Here is a 19366-nt window from a genome sequence, read left to right as displayed (position 1 = left end):
TGGTGACCTATATTAAATGCCAGAGTAAAAAATCGGTTGTGAATGAAAATAACGCAGAATATGAGCAATACACTTAAAATGTATGTAAATCTAGGGGAATCGTAATGAGTAGCAAATAGACATGGCCACATAATATTATGTAACGAAACCAGCTTCCGTTTCACATGAAACATAAACCAATATGGAATTATTCACCGCATTCGGTTTTAAAATGAGTGCAATATGTTTTAAGTCTACTGAACTACAGTAATTGCATTTCTGCCACTGCTTTAGAAAATAAAAATGTTTGTGCATTATCCTAAATAATTTTAATTATACATAGCATTATGTTCTTTTTTTGGTTCAGTAGCCTCAGGATGTGTCTGTTATTACTGCTTGAAAATTTGATTACTCTACTGGAATTGGCTTTGAGATTTAGGGAAAAATGCAACAGATAATGTAAATTTTCAGGAACGGCTCCTAAAGTTACACAAGACTATAACTCACTTAATATATGCTTAATTTTTTATTTTTAGACTCTCAGAAGCACCATGCATCATACTGTGTATCGTTGTCCTGATCTTTTTTCCAAGTTTTTTCTACTTTCTCGACTCCTTACTTGCAAAATGTGCTGCTGTCTTCATTACAACAAAAAAAAATTTTTGACAAGCGAGTCCATTCGGAATTTTAGTCTGACCACGCCGAACTTCTTGAGTAATTCAGGATTTTCCAGGTCTCTGTAAATAGCTATCTGTGACTTGGTGCTGCGATGGAATGTTTATGGCTGTATGAACTGTTTGAGTACTGGACGTTGTAGTAACTGCACAATCAATCAGGTCAAGGTGTGTATTGGTTTTTCCCATACTGCCTGCTTCACTTTGAACAGATCCTCATATAAAACACAAATCCACAGCCATCTATATAAAAAATTACAGCTTTTATTAGATCTTGAAGTAATGCACATAAAAATTATAACGTTTTCAACGGTTTAGATTATATTTTAAAGAATGGAATAAAATATTTCCCATGCCCCCCTACTGATGATTGCTTCCGCCGTGTGTCAAACAGGTGGGATGGGAATTTGCAATGGAAAAATTTTTTTTTTCACATTTTCGGATTTTTATCTCATTGTAAAATTTACAATTTTCGGAATAAAAATATGTTTTATATAGATACACTGATTGCACCTCCTTATTAATGAATGCTGAGCTTAATCAATGAAAATTTTTTTATTCCAAAAATGGCTAATTTTGCAGTGAGATAAAAATCCAAAAATGTGAAAAAATTTTTTTTTACCATTCTAGCTCCCCTTAAATCGTGACAAATTCCCATCCCACCTATTTGACACAGGGCTGAAGCAATCATCACTAGGAGGGCTAGGTCGATGATACAACACATTCTATTGTTGCCAGATGTACTCAAAATGGTGGTGATGATGTCATCAAAGAGGGCGGCTCGTAGACTTGGCATCAGCACATGGCATCATTCTAGATGGCGACCACAATGTCACTCAAGATAGCGTATTTTGGCGGAAAGATATGTCAATTAGGCTACCTTCAGTAATCTAATCTCCCCCAGAAAAATGGCAGGGAGTTCAAAATTCCAACAGGGTAATGCATCGCACCATGGTTATCTCTACTATCTTAAGAAAATCGCAAGAAAATAGGTCACCTGTGCTAACCTTAGTCAACCAACCGCCACCTCCTCCTTTGGATTGGTGGGAAGTTCAAATTCCATCAGGGCAACGCAACAGACCAGATACCTCTACTAACCTAAGAAAATGGGGGAAAATAGGTCACATGGGCTACCTCCACTAACCTAAGTCACCCGGGAACGGTGGGAAGAGGACTCAATCTGTGCTGGACACAAGCCTTTATTTTGCATGCACTATTTATTTAAGTAATTTGATGCAGTACTGCCATGTGTGTTCTCCACAAGGTCCAACTGACTTAGTACACAGTACTGCCACATGAGGGTGCTCAAATCAGTGACTTAATCAAAAATGGCAACCATGACGTCAGCTGATGACGTAAGTACTATTATCCAAGATGGCAGTAAACTGTTCAGCACAAGGTGTGGACCTAGTACACACTACTGCCACCAGAGAGCGCTGTCATTCATTCCGTGATGTAACCCAAGACGGCAAGGGAATACGGCAGGAAACAGTGTGGTCACCATGAGGTCTCTGGCTAGTATACAGTACTGTCACCATCGTCCGCGGTCGTCTGTTCCATGACATAACTGAAGATGACTGACTGGAGGGGGAAATGACTCAGCCTGCACTGGGCTGCTGAAGAGAGTAAGGAAAGGAGTGTACTTTATTTATTTTGAAGCAATTTATTTAGGGATGAATTTTGAAAGATAGTATATTTATCACACAGATACAAAATACATGCTCTGACATGCTTGGGGTCAAACCACACAGCCCACAGGGCTGTTAAACTATTCCTAAATAACGCACTGCGACACACAAACAACTCCTAAAATACTGAGATAATTTCAGTACAGACATGCAGACTACTACTAAATAATGCAGTATACTGGTGAGCAGACACGAAATCAACTCTTAAGCTGTCCAAATAATGCATAGCACGGGCTACAGACCTGTGCACAAAATAATGCAACAGACACGCAAACAACGTATAAACAGGCACCCCCCCCCCTGTCCACTGGACCACACAGGAGGCTAGCGCCAGCCCCTGCGAAGTGACATGGCTGTCAACTGCGAAGCCACGCATAGGTGCCCGTTCGGGTCCCTCAAGCGTGAGGTGGAAGCATCCCATTCAAACTTCATGTCTGAGAAATTCCTCTCGAAATACGTGACCACCATTGATGACGTGAACAGATGGGTGCGAAGACCTATTTACAGAGAACAGACGCCCAAGGTAGGCCGCGCGGACATGGGTTCACTGCTGCTGGTGTGAACCCTCCCTCTACCTGCGGTCCAGCAAAGAGCTTATTGCCGAGTGACACTGCAGAAATCCATTCCAGAATAGCACAAGCTGCTTTCTCCCTAGCAAATCTAACAGGCCATGCATGACGTGTGGCTGACATCGCCATGTAGCTACATACTATCGCAAGGGCATCTAGCACCTTTCTCAATGTTAGCCACATGGCTATCTAAAATAACAACCAAGTCAAACTCTAGGAAATTGCATAGTGTCTCAGAAATACTTAACATGTGCTTTTGTAGGAGTTTTCGGGATGTCTCGGCTTGTATGCACGGAAATTCTTGTCCTAACAGAATATGTTTACGAAAATAGCGCTGAATAACATCGAATGCAGTCTTCCTAGCACTGCCAACATGATACCCCATCCATTACATGTTACCCTCCCTGCATTCAACATACACAAACATTCCCACCACTATGTAGAGACTCCCGTATCCCAGCACATAGGGTGTTTTGTGAATGAATCAAGCATATGATTGGCTCTGATCGAATTTACCCGCCAAATTACTGACGCTGCCAGTATTGAAGAACCATCCCCCTTTTCTTTCTTTCTGCAGACCAGACTTTCAGTGGGGAAAGAAAACTATTTTCCGTAGATCGCTATATTGCACTGACAATTAAACCCTGCAAAGTGCCCCTACATATCGTCAAATACGTAAATACTCTTACACAATTACACAGCTCTCCCACTGAGGGCAGGAGCTTGAATATTAGAGCGCAAAACTGATCTCCAACCCAGCAATATATCACAGCGTACTGTGTCATTGAAGTAAACATACAATTCCTATCCTGCGCCATACAGAATCACCCCTTTTACATCATTCATACAAATCCCGCAGAGACAAACAGCACAGTACATGTACTCGCTGCACTATGTCCATGCGAGGTTGGCGGCCATCCACTACCGATGGGTGACCAGAGCACCCTCAGCGGGCCCAAGTCGCTCTCAGAACTGTTCAACAAATTCGGGCCCGCTTCCCCTTGACACAAATGCATTACTGTTTCTGGTCTGGACCTGCATGCCTGCTAGCTTTTCTACACCCATCTCCAGAACCTGGGATTACAAGAACATATGTATTTTCGCATGGTTTGCCATGATATTATACTATTTTCACAGTACTTCTAGATATCAAGCACACAGCAGTAGCCTACCGATCACTTGTGCAACGTAATTTCACAGATATAGACTGCAGATTCTATTACATCCACCAGAAAAAAATATTAAATATGAAAGCTCAACTAACTTCATCTGATAGAGAACAAGCTAAGATTTTTAACACATCTCTCTCCTCCCATATATCGAGACCAAATACCGCATGCATGCAGGCATCGACCACATGATGACCCTATTAAACATACAGATATTGATCAACTGCACAGACCAGATTAAAGTGCCATCACCAGCACTCTAGGATGATGATCGTATCCCAACGACTATACTGTAAGGCGCAAGAGACTCCTCTGTGACCCTGTCTCATTCTTTGAAACATTATTTTCTAATACGCTTTGTACACTGCCAAACATTTTATTTTTATGCCACGACTTCGAGGTCTGTATCAGGTTCTAAACTGACATTAAGACATTCTGATCCACGACCTCTCACACAACAAGGACATCACCCGAAAGTATAGTTACCCAAGACATTGCACTGTGATGCGATAGATGTCATATAAGATGGCTCCTATGACATCAGCTGATGACGCGATTATCGTTACTCAAGGTAGTGGGAAAGTACCACACACACTGCAAAGTCCCCCTGGCGCGATGTTTGAATTTTGGAGGGAAGATAGGTCAAGTATATTTAAACTTGTCTGTCACAGTGACGCGTGACGCAATAGCTGATGGCTCTGCGTTCTGTTTCGACTGATTCCTCATATTGCACTCTTGTACGTGATCACTGTTTTGGTGCTAGCAACCCCCAAAAGGCGTCAAACATCCACAAAACTCTTTCTCCAACTCAAACAAGCGTAGTCAGTCAGTCATTATGTGGTAACCAACAGCCTGTCAGTGGATGGATGGGATGGAAAAGGCACCACCAATGTACTGTAATAATAAGCGTCACAGTTCATAACGTGAACAATTTTAGCAATTTTACAGTAATTTCAACAAGGGCCAATAAAGTGACAGCATGTTTCCCCAATTTCAGTAGGCTATAATAGCTAAACCGCCCCTTCTCTACTTTGCGAGTATCATTGCGAATGTAGATAGATGACTGTGCAGTACATCCACTCATCGTTAATTCTCGAACACACACATCAAACCAGGCAGTGATCTACACATTTCTAACACCTCGAGCATGGTGCATAATTTATGATCTATCCCTATGCAGATGGGAGTCTTAGAGCATTCTCACAGTCTTAGGATAAAATTAGCGACTGAAATGCCTCCCCGCAATGTCTTTGACCAGCCCACCCTGCAGTGCCGTTACCGATTTAATCAGCAGCTGACCAGAAACAGACCACTACATTCCCCATCTCGTGACTGAGTGGAGATTGCCTAGTCCTCACTCATCCAATTCACAAGATTTCTCCAGACACACCCATGTCAAGGAGGTTAGCACCCCTTATCAGCGTATAGTAACAGATTTGAAAGTGTTGTGATGAAATAGCACAGGGTTAAGAAGAACAAGAAACGGGTGATTTTTATGCATGACGGAGCTCCAGGCGGATGGAGTTCGAAGTATTTTACATAAATCGACTACGCTATCAACTCTAAAGTATGGTTCTAGAGTTCAGGATCAGTACCTGGAAGGTATTGGTAAGAGAGAAGATTAACACTTGCACTCCTAAGGCTACAACGTTCCACATTTCAAACAGGCTATAATGTTAGATCGCTTAAATTTCTGACCTATCAGTCGTGTGGAATGCTGCGCTGTTTATATTCGAAGGTAAGAAATATATTGCCAGCGCATGACATGCAACCTTCTTGCAGGTTTCTCTACGATAAACTATGGTAACAAACTGTAAAACACTGGCTCTGTGTGATACGTGGACAATAAAGCTTTCCAGAGATGTATACTGTCCACATCCGATCATGGTTCAAAAATTATACTATGCCCACATCAGTTCTATATAAAATGATCGTCAATAACTGAGAATACACCTTACAAGGCATCAGATAAACCCATAGGAGCGGTGTCCGACATGTGAAATTACGTCTTGCCGCCAATAACTCTGTAAACAGTGCCGGCCGGAGTGGCCGAGCGGTTCTAGGCGCTACAGTCTGGAACCGCGCGACCGCTATGGTCGCAGGTTCGAATCCTGCCTCGGGCATGGATGTGTGTGATGTCTTTAGGTTAGTTAGGTTTAAGTAGTTCTAAGTTCTAGGGGACTGATGACCTTAGAAGTTAAGTCCCATAGTGCTCAGAGCCATTTCAACAATTTCTGTAAACAGTACATCTGTCAAGCAGATGTATACAGGGATTGCAGAGTCCCACGAACACTTAATGCTAACTTAGTTATGAAACTGAAGTATCGATTTTACACTTAACATGCGACAGGGGAATGGAGTACACCGCATAAATCTTCGTTCGTTTAGAGGAATGTGTCACGGTTCATCACACGTGAGATGGAAGTCCTCTGATTACCAAGAGGTTTACTGTTAACAATCGCCAGAAGATAGTGTTCTAAGACCTACACAGAACAAGCGGTTGTATATGGGTCGAACGCTGGCTATGTCATGTGACTGAAGCATCCTGACGGATCAGTGGAAGAAATGGTCAAATGACCTGCGCCAACGTATCCACCCCTCTCTAGAAAGCATCATCAGTCTGACATTAAATCGTGCCTCGTTACAGCTCCATCTCAATCGACCACCCCGTCCATTCGCTGTTATCCTTCAACGCAGATGCAAGTAGGTTTAGAGGCAGGTGGTTCTCTGTCTTCCCGAAGAGCGTCAAATACAGTAGTCAACTCGCGTGTAGCACTGTTACCGTAATAGACGTACAATCGAATGCCGCCTCAATGGAAGAAAAAGTGACTGTTTCCCTGCTTTAGTTCGCTTCCGTGTCTACGTTTTCCTGGATTCCACTTGCTGTCGCATACTTACCCCCATGTATAAATTGTTCCGCGCCAAGCACAAGACACGCTAGTACTTCCTCAATTTCCCTGCATTTCAGCGTATTTTCCCTCGATATATACTTATTTTCCGCAATTCTGTCGATTTTTATGACACTGATCACGACATGACATCGCAGGGTGTAGTAAAGCACTGTCCTCGATTGTATCCAACTACCTCCACATTTGGAGAGGGTATCCTCTGTTTTCTGTATATCTGTGTAATACATGTGCCGCGGAAGGGTACCACTACGGTCGCAGGTTCGAATCCTGCCTCGGGCATGGATGTGTGTGATGTCCTTACGTTAGTTAGGTTTAGCTAGTTCTAAGTTCTAGGGGACTCCCATAGTGTTCAGAGCCATTTGAACCATTTTCTTAAGAGTTTGAGATCATTCCCTTAATCACATTAAAAGCATTCCACGATGCTCGAAGATATACAGGGTGATTCAAAAAGAATACCACAACTTTACGAATTTAAAACTCTGCAACGACAAAAAGCAGAGCTAAGCACTATCTGTCGGCGAATTAAGGGAGCTATAAAGTTTCATTTAGTTGTACATTTGTTCGCTTGAGGCGCTGTTGACTAGGCGTCAGCGTCAGTTGATGCTAAGATGGCGACCGCTCAACAGAAAGCTTTTTGTGTTATTGAGTGCGGCAGAAGTGAATCGACGACAGTTGTTCAGCGTGCATTTCGAACGAAGTATGGTGTTAAACCTCCTGATAGGTGGTGTATTAAACGTTGGTATAAACAGTTCACAGAGAATGGGTGTTTGTGCAAAGGGAAAAGTTCTGGACGGCCGAGAACGAGTGAAGAAATGTAGCACGCATCCAGCAAGCATTTGTTCGCAGCCCAGGAAAATCAACTCGCAGAGCTAGCAGAGAGCTGCAAATTCCACTATCAACTGTATGGAGAGTCCTACGAAAAAGGTTAGTTATGAAACCTTATCGTCTGAAATTGGCTCAAGCACTGTCTGCAGCTGATAAGATTAAAAGAATCGATTTCTGTGATTTTATCCTTGCTCAAATGGAAACAGATGAATCTTTCGTTTCAAAGATTGTGTTTAGTGATGAAGCAACTTTCCACACTAACGAGAAAGTCAAACGTCACAATGTCTGTATATGGGGCACTGAGAATCCGCAGGAAACAACTCAGTATGAACGTGACTCGCCTAAGGTGAACGTTTTCTGTGCCATTTCAGCCAATAAAGTTTTTGGTCCCTTTTTCTTCGAAGGTGCTATTGTAACTGGACTACAATATCTGGAGATGTTAGAGAATTGGCTGTTCCCTCAGCTCGAACAAGAAGCACAACAATTCATTCAGCAGGATGGAGCGCCACCACACTGGCACTTATCTGTCCATAACTACCTGAACGTCACCTACCCGAGGCGATGGATCGGCCGCCATGCAGCCCGTGACAGAGCACTTCATCACTGGCCTCCAAGAAGCCCTGATCTTACCCCCTGCGATTTTTTCTTATGGGGGTATGTTAAGGATATGGTGTTTCGGCCATCTCTCCCAGCCACCATTAATGATTTAAAACGAGAAATAACAGCAGCTATCCAAACTGTTATGCCTGATATGCTACAGAGAGTGTGGAACGAGTTGCAGTATCGGGTTGATATTGCTCGAGTGTCTGGAGGGGGCCATATTGAACATCTCTGAACTTGTTTTTGAGTGAAAAAAAAAACTTTTTAAATACTCTTTGTAATGATGTATAACAGAAGGTTTTATTATGTTTCTTTCATTAAATACACATTTTTAAAGTTGTGGTATTCTTTTTCAATCACCCTATATATATATATATATATATATATATATATATATATATATATATATATATATATATATATATATATATATAGTGAGCTGCTGTTACTGGCCACACACTCAATGCCGCATCATAGGTTATATTTGAAAGTGAGAAGCTGTTTAAACTACAGTAAAACTAATTCTCTGGCAATCTATTAAAAAAAGAGGTATGCTTCTACGCAGTTCTGCTTCTTTGACAGTTTAGTAATAACATGCCTTACTTCTTTCTTCATTGCACAGTTTATGGGCTAGCAAAAAACACGTAGGTAAGTTTTTTGCAGAACGTGAACACTAAAACTGTTGTGCACACGAACTGAAAGCAGAAAATTTAACCGACAAGAAGCAGTACCGATACCAGTAAGCAAACAAGCGTTGGTATCGGAGTTCCAGTTTCATTTGCTATCAATGCAAATACAGTAACAGTGGAATCAAATGGATTACAAAAGTACGCTTCTCACATAACTTCCTCCTTTATCATTACCCGAAACATCAAAAAACAAGTTAGGTTAACGAGGACAAACGTGTCTTATCACTGGAGCAAATTTGCATTGAAGAACATAAAAACGATCAAGTTGCCTTCCTGACATTGCGTTATTCATGTAAGCTCTATAATTTTTAGTATTTAAATAGTTTTTGCGCACACACAGATCAACTAAAGTCCCACCCACTCTGTCTTCAAAACAACGTACACCGTAAGTCTGTAATGCCACATCCCTTGTCTTTTTTTACCTCCATGCAATTCACATAATTAATTACTTAGCCACGAATTATACCAAAAACAATTGAAGGCAATGAAAACAAGTAAGGACAGGAAAAGAGAAACTTAGATGTCTCAAACTATTAGCGTAATTTATGCGAGTAATAAAACCATGGAGAGCCATTAAATCCAACGCAGCATTAGCGGATTGTAAATTGTTAGTACTCTGAACTAGCGTTAATTTTTAATCATAATTATTGTATCTAACGGTGCTCCCGCAGCAAAGTAAGAGTTTTGGGCGAGGAGTAAGTAAATTGTAATACAATGGGAAAAACAAAAGAAATAACAACATGAGCGGAACACAAACAGAACAATACCACGAATTACGGAGAAAACGACGGAGAAATTACAAAAAGGCACACAAGTAATGAAAATTCACAAAAGTAACAAATACTGGAATCCGCAACAAGAAATGAATTGTTTACGTCAATTCTAGCTACCAATTCCAGCCATTTCACTGTTCGTTATTTAGGACATTTTTGCAACTAGTGTGTGTACTAAAGAGCTATAAAAATGACTCTGAGCACTATGGGACTCAACTGCTGTCGTCATTAGTCCCCTAGAACTTAGAACTACTTAAACCTAACTAACCTAAGGACATCACACATATCCATGCCCGATGCAGGATTCGAACCTGCGACCGTAGCGGTCGCCTAGAACCGCTCGGCCACACCGGCCGGCAAAAGAGCTATAGGATTTCTACATTTGGTACTACTCTTCATTACAGCGAAAAAAGTGAAAAACTTGGAATCGGTTCCTATAATATTTGTTACTTTTTGCAATAGTTCAGAGATCAATAAGAACTCTAGAAAGCCTACAAAACCGAGTTCACACACTTATGTACTGCAAACATGGGAAAAATTATGAACTATTCTATGGTTGCAATTGGTAATTAGAATTGATCTCCCTTATAGGACAGTTCGCGTTACCGATTCCAACAGTTCCGTAGTTCAACATTTAAATCGTTTTTCCGTCTGTTGTGAACACTGACAATGTAATACGATTGTTGTACTTCAAATTGCTCGCTTAAACTAGCGGCGAAAACATGACTAGACTTCCACTGCATGTGAGGTCAGTTTTCGTTATCGATTCGAATATCCACATCTACGTGATTACTCTGCAATTGACAAATTTTTTAAGTGCCGGTCAGAGGGTTCGTCGAGTCACGTTTAAACTACTTCACTAACGTTCCATTCTCGTAACAACGGCCGGCGTAAGTGAACCGAGCGGTTCTAGGCGCTACAGTCTGGAATCGCGCGACCGCTACGGTCGCAGGTTCGAATCCTGCCTCGGGCATGGATGTGTGTGATGTACTTAGGTTAGTTAGGTTTAAGTAGTTCTAAGTTCTAGGGGACTGATGACCACAGCAGTTGAGTCCCATAGTGCTCAGAGCCATTTGAACCGATCTTAACACGGCGCGGGAAGGACGGAATATTTAGACCTTGCCTGGCGTACTCTGATTTCTCTTGTTTTATTATGATGATCATTTCTCCCTGTATAGCTGGGCGCCAGAAAAATATTTTCACACTGTGGAGAAAACTGATGACGGAAATTTCATGAGAAGTTCCTGCCGCAGCGAATAACGCCCTTGTAATTACTGCCTCTCCAATTCGAGTATCATATCGTTGTACTCTCTCCCTTATTTCACGGTAATACAAAACGAGCTGCTCTTGTTTGAAATTTTTCGACGTCCTCCGTCAGTGGTATCTGTTGCGGATTACAGCAATGCAGCAGAAGAGCGGCAGCAAGCATAGTATAAGCTGTCTCTTCAGTAAATTTGTTGCATTTTCTAAGTGTTCTGCCAATAAATCGCAGTCTTTCGTTTGCTTTCCCTACAACATTCTCTGTGTCTTGGTTCTAATTTCAGTTGTTCGTAGTCGTAATCCCTAAGTTTTTGTTGAGATTGAAAGTTTGTGGTAAGGTCTTATAGGACCAAACTGCAGAGGTCATATGTCCCTAACCCTACACACTACTTTAACTAACTTACCCGTGGACGACACACACACACACACACACACACACACACACACACACAACACACACACACAACACACACACACACAAAAGGGAGAACTAGAATCTCCGACGTGGGGAGCCTCATGCACTGTGACAAGGCGCCCGCAACCGCGCGACTACCCAGAGCGGCTTGTTGTTGTTGTTGTTGTTGTCGTTGTCGTCGTCTTCAGTCCTGAGACTGGTTTGATGCAGCTCTCCATGCTAATCTATCCTGTCCAAGCTTCTTCATCTCCCAGTACTTACTGCAACCTACATCCTTCTGAATCTGCTTAGTGTCTTCATATCTTGATCTTCCTCTACGATTTTTACCCTCCACGCTGCCCTCCAATGCTAAATTTGTGATCCCTTGATCCCTCAGAACATGTTCTACCAACCGATACCTTCTTCTTATCAAGTTGTGCCACAAACTCCTCTTTTCCGCAATCCTGTTCGATACCTCCTCATTAGTTATGTGATCTACCCATCTAATTTTCAGCATTCTTCTGTAGCACCACATTTCGAAAGCTTCTATTCTTCTTGTCCAAACTATTTATCGTCCATGTTTCACTTCCATACATGGCTACACTCCATACAAATACTTTAGAAACTACGTCCTGACATTTAAATCTATACTCGATGTTAACAAATTTTTCTTCTTCAGAAACGCTTTACTTGCCATTGCCAATCTACATTTTATATCCTCTCTACTTCGACCATCATCAGTTATTTTGCTCCCCAAATAGCAAAACTCCTTTACTACTTTAAGTGTCTCATTTCCTAATATAATTCCCTCAGCATCACCCGACTTAATTCGACTACATCCCATTATCCTCGTTTTGCTTTTGTTGATGTTCATCTTATATCCTCCCTTCAAGACGCTGTCCATTCCATTCAACTGCTCTTACAAGTCATTTGCTGTCTCTCACAGAATTACAATGTCATCGGCGAACCTCAAAGTTTTTATTTCTTCTCCATGGACTTTAACGCCTACTCCGAATTTTTCTTTTGTTTCCTTTACTGCTTGCTCAATATACAGATTGAATAACAGCAGGAAGAGACTACAACACGGTCTCACTCCCTTCCCAACCACTGCTTCCCTTTCATGCCCCTCGACTTATGACTGCCTTCTGGTTTCTGTACAAATTGTAAATAGCCTTTCACTCCCTGTATTTTACCCCTGACACCTTTAGAATTTGAAAGAGTATTCCGGTCAACATTGTCATAAGCTTTCTCTAAGTCTACAAATGCTAGAAATGTAGGTTTGCCTTTTCTTAATCTGTTTTCTAAGATACGTCGTAGGGTCAGTATTGCCTCACTTGTTCCAACATTTCTAAGGAATCCAAACTGATCTTTGCCGAGGTCGGCTTCTACCAGTTTCTCCATTCGTCTGTAAAGAATTCGCGTTAGTATTTTGCAGCTGTGACTTGTTAAACTGATAGTTATGTAATTTTCACATCTGTCAACACCTGCTTTCTTTGGGATTGGAATTATTATATTCTTCTTGAAGTCTGAGGGTATTTCGCCTGTCTCATACATCTTGCTCACCAGCTGGTAGAGTGTTGTTATGACTGGCTCTCCCAAGGCCGTCAGTAGTTCTAATGGAATGTTGTCTACTCCAGGGGCCTTGTTTCGACTCAGGTCTTTCAGTGCTCTGTCAAACTCTTCACGCAGTATCATATCTCCCATTTCGTATTCTTCTACATCCTCTTTCATTTCCATAATATTGTCCTCAAGTACATCGTCCTTGTATAAACCTTCTATATACTCCTTCCACCTTTCTGCCTTCCCTTCTTTGCTTAGAACTGGGTTTCCATCCGAGTTCTTGATATTCATACAAGTGGCTCTCTTTTCTCCAAAGGTCTCTTTAATTTTCCTGTAGGCAGTATCTATCTTACCCTTAGTCATATAAGCCTCTACATCCTTCCATTTGTCCTCTAGCCATCCCTGCTTAGCCATTTTGCACTTCCTATCGATCTCATTTTTGAGACATTTGTATTCCCTTTTGCCTCCTTCATTTACTGCGTTTTTATATTTTCTCCTTTCATCAATTAAATCCAATATTTCTTCTGTTACCCAAGGATTTCTACTAGCCCTCGTCTTTTTACCTACTTGATCCTCTGCTGCCTTCAGTACTTCATCCCTCGGAGCTACCCATTCTTCTTCTACTATATTTTTCCCCATTCCTGTCAGTTGTCCCCTTATGCTCTCCCTGAAACTCTGTACAACCTCTGGTTCTTTCAGTTTATCCAGGTCCCATCTCCATAAATTCCCACCTTCTTGCAGTTTCTTCAGTTTAAATCTACAGTTCATAACCAATAGATTGTGGTCAGAGTCCACATCTGCCCATCGAAATGTCTTACAATTTAAAACCTGGTTCCTAAATCTCTGTCTTACCATTATATAATCTATCTGATACCTTCTAGTATCTCCAGGGTTCTTCCATGTATACAACCTTCTTTCATGATTCTTGAACCAAGTGTTAGCTATGATTAAGTTATGCTCTGTGCAAAATTCTACCAGACAGCTTCCTCTTTCATCTCTCTCCCCCAATCCATATTCACCCACTATGTTTCCTTCTCTCCCTTTTCCTACTCTCGAATTCCAGTCACCCATCACTATTAAATTTTCGTCTCCCTTAACTACCTGAATAATTTCTTTTATCTCATCATACATTTCATCAATTTCTTCATCATCTGAAGAGTTAGTTGCCATATAAACTTGTACTACTGTAGTAGGCATGGGCTTCGTGTCTATCTTGGCCATAATAATGTGTTCACTATGCTGTTTGTAGTAGCTTAACCGCACTCCTATTTTTTTACTCAATATTGAACCTACTCCTGCATTACCCCTATTTAATTTTGTATTTATAACCATGTATTCACCTGACCAGAAGTCTCGTTCCTCCTGCCACCAAACTTCTAATTCCCACTATATCTAACTTTAACCTATCCATTTCCCTTTTTAAATTTTCTAACCTACCTGCCCGATTAAGGGAGCTGACATTACACGCTCCGATCTGTAGAACGTCACTTTTCTTTCTCCTGATAACGACTTCCTCTTGAGTAGTTCCCGCCCGGAGATCCGAATGGGGGACTATTTTACCTCTGGAATATTTTACCCAAGAGGATGCCATCATCATTTAACCATGCAGTAAAGCTGCATGCCCTCGGGAAAAATTACGGCTGTAGTTTCCCCTTGCTTTCAGCCGTTCGCAGTACCAGCACAGCAAGGCCGATTTGGTTAGTGTTACAAGGCCAGATCAGTCAATCATCCAGACTGTTGCCCCAGCAACTACTGAAAAGGCTGCTGCCCCTCTTCAGGAACCACACGTTTGTCTGGCCTCTCAACAGATACCCCTCCGTTGTGGTTGCACCTACGGTACGGCCATCTGTATCGCTGAGGCACGCAAGCCTCCCCACTAACGGCAAGGTCCATGGTCCATGGGGATAGGCAGAGCGACTTAGTTGAGATATTAAGGGCCTTTAGATCTGTGTGATTTATTGTGTAACTGAAATTTAGAGGATTGTAGTTAGTGTTCATGTGCATGACTTCATGCTTTTCACAATTTAGAGCCAACTGCCACTTTTTGCACCATACAGATATCTTGTCTAAATGTTTGTGCAGTTCGTTTTTATCATGTGGTAATTTTACAAGACGGTAAATGACGTCATCGGCAAACAATCTAAGAGGGCTTCTCAGATTGTCTCCTACATCGTTTATGCAGAACAGGAACAGAGAGCCTATATGACTTCCTTGCGAAACGCCAGATATTATTTTTGTTTTACTCGATGACTTTCCATCAGCTACTACGAACTGTGACATTTCTGACAGGAAATCACGAATCCAGTCACACAACTGAGACGATACTCCATAGACAAGCAATTTAATCAGAAGTCGCTTTTGACGAACGGTGTCAAAAGCCTTCTGGTAATCTAAAAATATGGAATCAATATGACATGCCCTGTCGGTAGCACTCATTGCTTCGTGAGAATAAAACGCTAGTTGCGCTTCACAAGAACGATATTTTCTGAATCCTTGTCGACTATTTGTCAATAAATCGTTTTTTTCGAGGTGAATTACATTGTTGAACACAGTATATGTTGTTGTTGTTGTTGTTGGGATGTTTAAGGGGGACTAAACAGCGAAGGTCATCAGTCCCCCATTCCAAAAACAGCCGAAACAAAACTTACGGAACAAGTAAAACCCCAAGGGGGGAGGAGACGCCCCTGGACAGAAAGAAACGGAAGAAAAGAAGAGGGCCGGAGACTGGCTGACTGATCATGGGAACAAAAATTGGGAAAGAGTCAACCATCCGAATACACAAATTAAAATCTGCATCCAATGAGACACTCGAGGACAAGATACACAGAAAGGGAAAGAGACAGGTCCCCCCCTAAATCGAACCATAAAAAGGACTACCACGGATAAAATTTAAAACGTCGTCAGCCATGGAGGCATCGTCGCATAAAACCAAAGGCAACGAACACAGTATATGTTCCAAAAGGCTACTGCAAATACACGTTAGTGATACTGGTCTGTAATTCAGCGGGTTACTCCTATTTCCTTTCTTGTGTATTGGCGTTAACTTTCCCGTCTTTGGGTACCGAGCTTTTTACGAGTGAGCTATTGTATATGATTGCTATGTACTTACCAACTGCATCCGAATAAAAATGGTTCAAATGACTGAGCACTATGGGACTTAACATCTGAGGTCATCAGTCCCCTAGAACTTAGAACTACTTATACCTAACTAACCTAAGGACATCACACACAGCCATGCCCGAAGCAGGATTCGAACCTGCGACCATAACGGTCGCGTGGTTCCAGACTGAAGCGCCTACAACCGCTGGGCTGCATCTGAATACTCTGAAAAGAACCTGACTGGTTTACAATCTGGACCAAAAGCCTTGCCTTTATTGTTTTAAGCTGCTTCGAACTTACTCATGTTAGCAGCTGTTCTTGATTCGAATTCTGGAATAGATACTTTACTTTTTGTGAATTTTTGTTACTTGTGTACTGGCATTTTTTAGGATTTCTGTGTCGGTTTTTCCACATTTCATGCTACTGTTTCACATACGTTATTATTTATTTCATTTTCTCGTTGTGTTACATTTTAGTTTCTTCCTGCCCAAAAACCCCAATATCCCGAGGTAGTCCCGTTAGATTTTATAGTTGTTATTAGAAATTAACGCTGCTTTATTATGTTACGACTTCACCACGCGTTCTAATGTAATGGAATTTCTCTAGGCTTTACTTACTCGCACAAATTACGACAAACATTATTACACATTCTATACCTCTCTTTTGTTCTGCTCTTATTTCCGTTATCTTCAAGTCGTTCCGATGTAATTCGTGGCAAAGTAAGTAATCGCGTGAATTATTATCGTAGTTTTATCGTGTGCTACATTCTTTTGTTCACGAATATCATCCGCTGCTTTCAAAGATTGCCCCTATGTAGTAGTGCCCTAGCCTCCGGCATGGCGCATTTCTCAAAGCCGACGACTGAAATCTTGACACTAGAATGTATCCCAGTTTCGTGTACGCTACATGAGTGGTTCTTTTCACTGCGAATCTCGCTATACGAGGGAGATATTGAAAACTATAAAGACGCCGCAATTCTAAGAACAAATTAATTCTATTTATACTTTACAGCTACTTCCTAATGTTTTGTGGGTTGTTCGTCATGTAGCTTGTTAGATTTGCTTTAATAGATTCTCAATTATCATCATTTAACGATTTTTTGTGTGCATAGGCAGCCTATTCTGCCTACAGAAGATTTCCGTGCTATGAATTTCTACGGTTTCACTTCGTCGTTAAGTCCCAAACAATTTGAAGATTGGCTTAAAAATGCATTTGGAGAATAAGCTCCGTCTAAAACAACAATTTATAACTGGTACAGCGAATTTAAAGGAAACCAAGTTTGCCTTGGCGATGTTATTTTGTGAAGCACGACCAAGAACTGCTGTTACTGATGAAAATATTACCGTTGTTCGGGCACCACTTGAATCTCTACGTCCATATTATGAATTCATTCGGACGACACTGAACACATATGATTCAAATCCAAAACATTTTACAACAGTAATGTGTCAGAAAATTGAGTTTATGTGGAATCCATCGACAACAGAATCTTTCAGATCAAAGACTACAACGCACTGCTCTTCAAATTTTGGTTTTGAATATAGTTACTGGCGGTGAATCTTGGTTACTGGTGACGAATCTATATTCATTGTTAACATATAGAAAAGAAAATTCTTTCAGTTCACTGGTCTTTCCAAACAATGTTGGTCAGAACATCGTTGCACTTTCTTTCTTCCTTTCTTTCTTTTCTTCTGTAAGAAGTGCCGTACTGATGCAACAGTATCAGATTCTAGACGCAGTGTTACTGCCGACTGGTACACAAATATCTGTTTAGCGCAGCTTTTTCAAAAATTTCGTGAACTGTATCACGTCAACGCATAACCGCATACAGTAGAAATGAACATCGTGCAGCCCTGACCTAGCAACTTGTGATTTCTTTTTTATTTCCAAAAATTAAAAATAAAATGCATGGAATAAATTTTTCGCCATTACATGAACTAGCGGTACGTCATAAACATCTAGTTTGTCTCAGGAAGAACGGCAAGATTTTGAAAAACAATAACATAATTTCAATTTTTTAATACTAATCCTTGTTTGAGTTTCGAAAATATGCCCATTATTGCCTTCTGAAGTACAGGTATATCGCCTAGTTGAGCTTCACAAGAAACGCAGCAGCTCCATGGAGACAACTGCAAAAAAGATGCATCGGCCGGGAATCGAACCCGGGCCGCCCGCGTGGCAGGCGAGCATTCTACCACTGAACCACCGATGCGCGCTGATGATATATGGTCCCTTACTCCTCACGCACGGTATGCAGAGACCGTGTATGAAGTCATCTCAGTTTTCTCCGATCGTCTTGGAAAATGGCTGCAAATTGCAGACGCTCGTCCAGCAAACCTGCACCCACAGGAGAGTGTCTCGCGCCATAGTTGCGTTCACACTTCGGACCGGAGACCAGTATCACGTGACTCGTTGCTGTACACGCCTGGCTGCAACGACAGATGATTGCTTACGCAAAAATCTATGCTCGAGCAGAATATGATTGTATATTCGTAGCTATAAATTCGTGTACTTTCTCTCTGTCTTATCCCTCAGTTATCTATGTGCACTAAACAAATAAGCGAATATATTGAATTGGCCGACTGGTGACTGCTATTAAAGGGGAAAATATGGTGTTAATTACATTTCAGTTGTGCTTAAGAACTTCCGCCTGACAGAATAATGCGTGCGACTGCTATTTTTGTGATATTTGTGAGACCCCATAGTAGAAGTAGACTCCAGAAAAAAACATAGGTCGAGATTTGTTGTAACTCACCTGGTCATTATATTTATCATCGTGCATTAAACATTGAGAAATGTACTACAGTATTAATACTGAAGCTTTTCTCACAAAATGACCATATCATACACTACCAGCACACTGGCTATTACCTTAAATACATTTATACGGATATTTTAAATGTAATTATCGCCATATCCCCACAAATTACTTTATAATTGTTTCGTCTCTCTGTTACAGCTTGCTCATATTGTTATAAACTCCCGTATTACTGGTCAAGGTAGTTAATATTCATTCCAACGAAGTTATTGTACGCATATTTATTCACTCTGAAAGTGAAATTTAGATTACTACCGCTACGTACGGTCATGTCTGTGTACATCAGGTCTTTGTGATAATGATCCATCCAATTTTTGGAATAATGTGTTTAGTGTGAAATGGCAATTCAAATAATGTTCT

The 19366-nt window shown here is 41.2% G+C and overlaps 1 non-coding gene across 1 annotated transcript; it reads right to left on the bottom strand.

The window, feature by feature from the left end:
- Window positions 1-18329: 18329 nt before the first annotated feature.
- Window positions 18330-18400, bottom strand: Trnag-gcc (transfer RNA glycine (anticodon GCC)). Its single transcript has one exon. It is a non-coding gene; the product is annotated as a tRNA-Gly (tRNA).
- Between the last annotated feature and the right edge of the window lie 966 nt (window positions 18401-19366).

Source organism: Schistocerca gregaria, chromosome 3 (assembly GCF_023897955.1).
Source record: "Schistocerca gregaria isolate iqSchGreg1 chromosome 3, iqSchGreg1.2, whole genome shotgun sequence".
NCBI classification, from domain to species: domain Eukaryota; kingdom Metazoa; phylum Arthropoda; class Insecta; order Orthoptera; family Acrididae; genus Schistocerca; species Schistocerca gregaria.
Note: the sequence above shows the minus strand (reverse complement) of the source record. Positions and strands in the feature narration are given on the sequence as shown.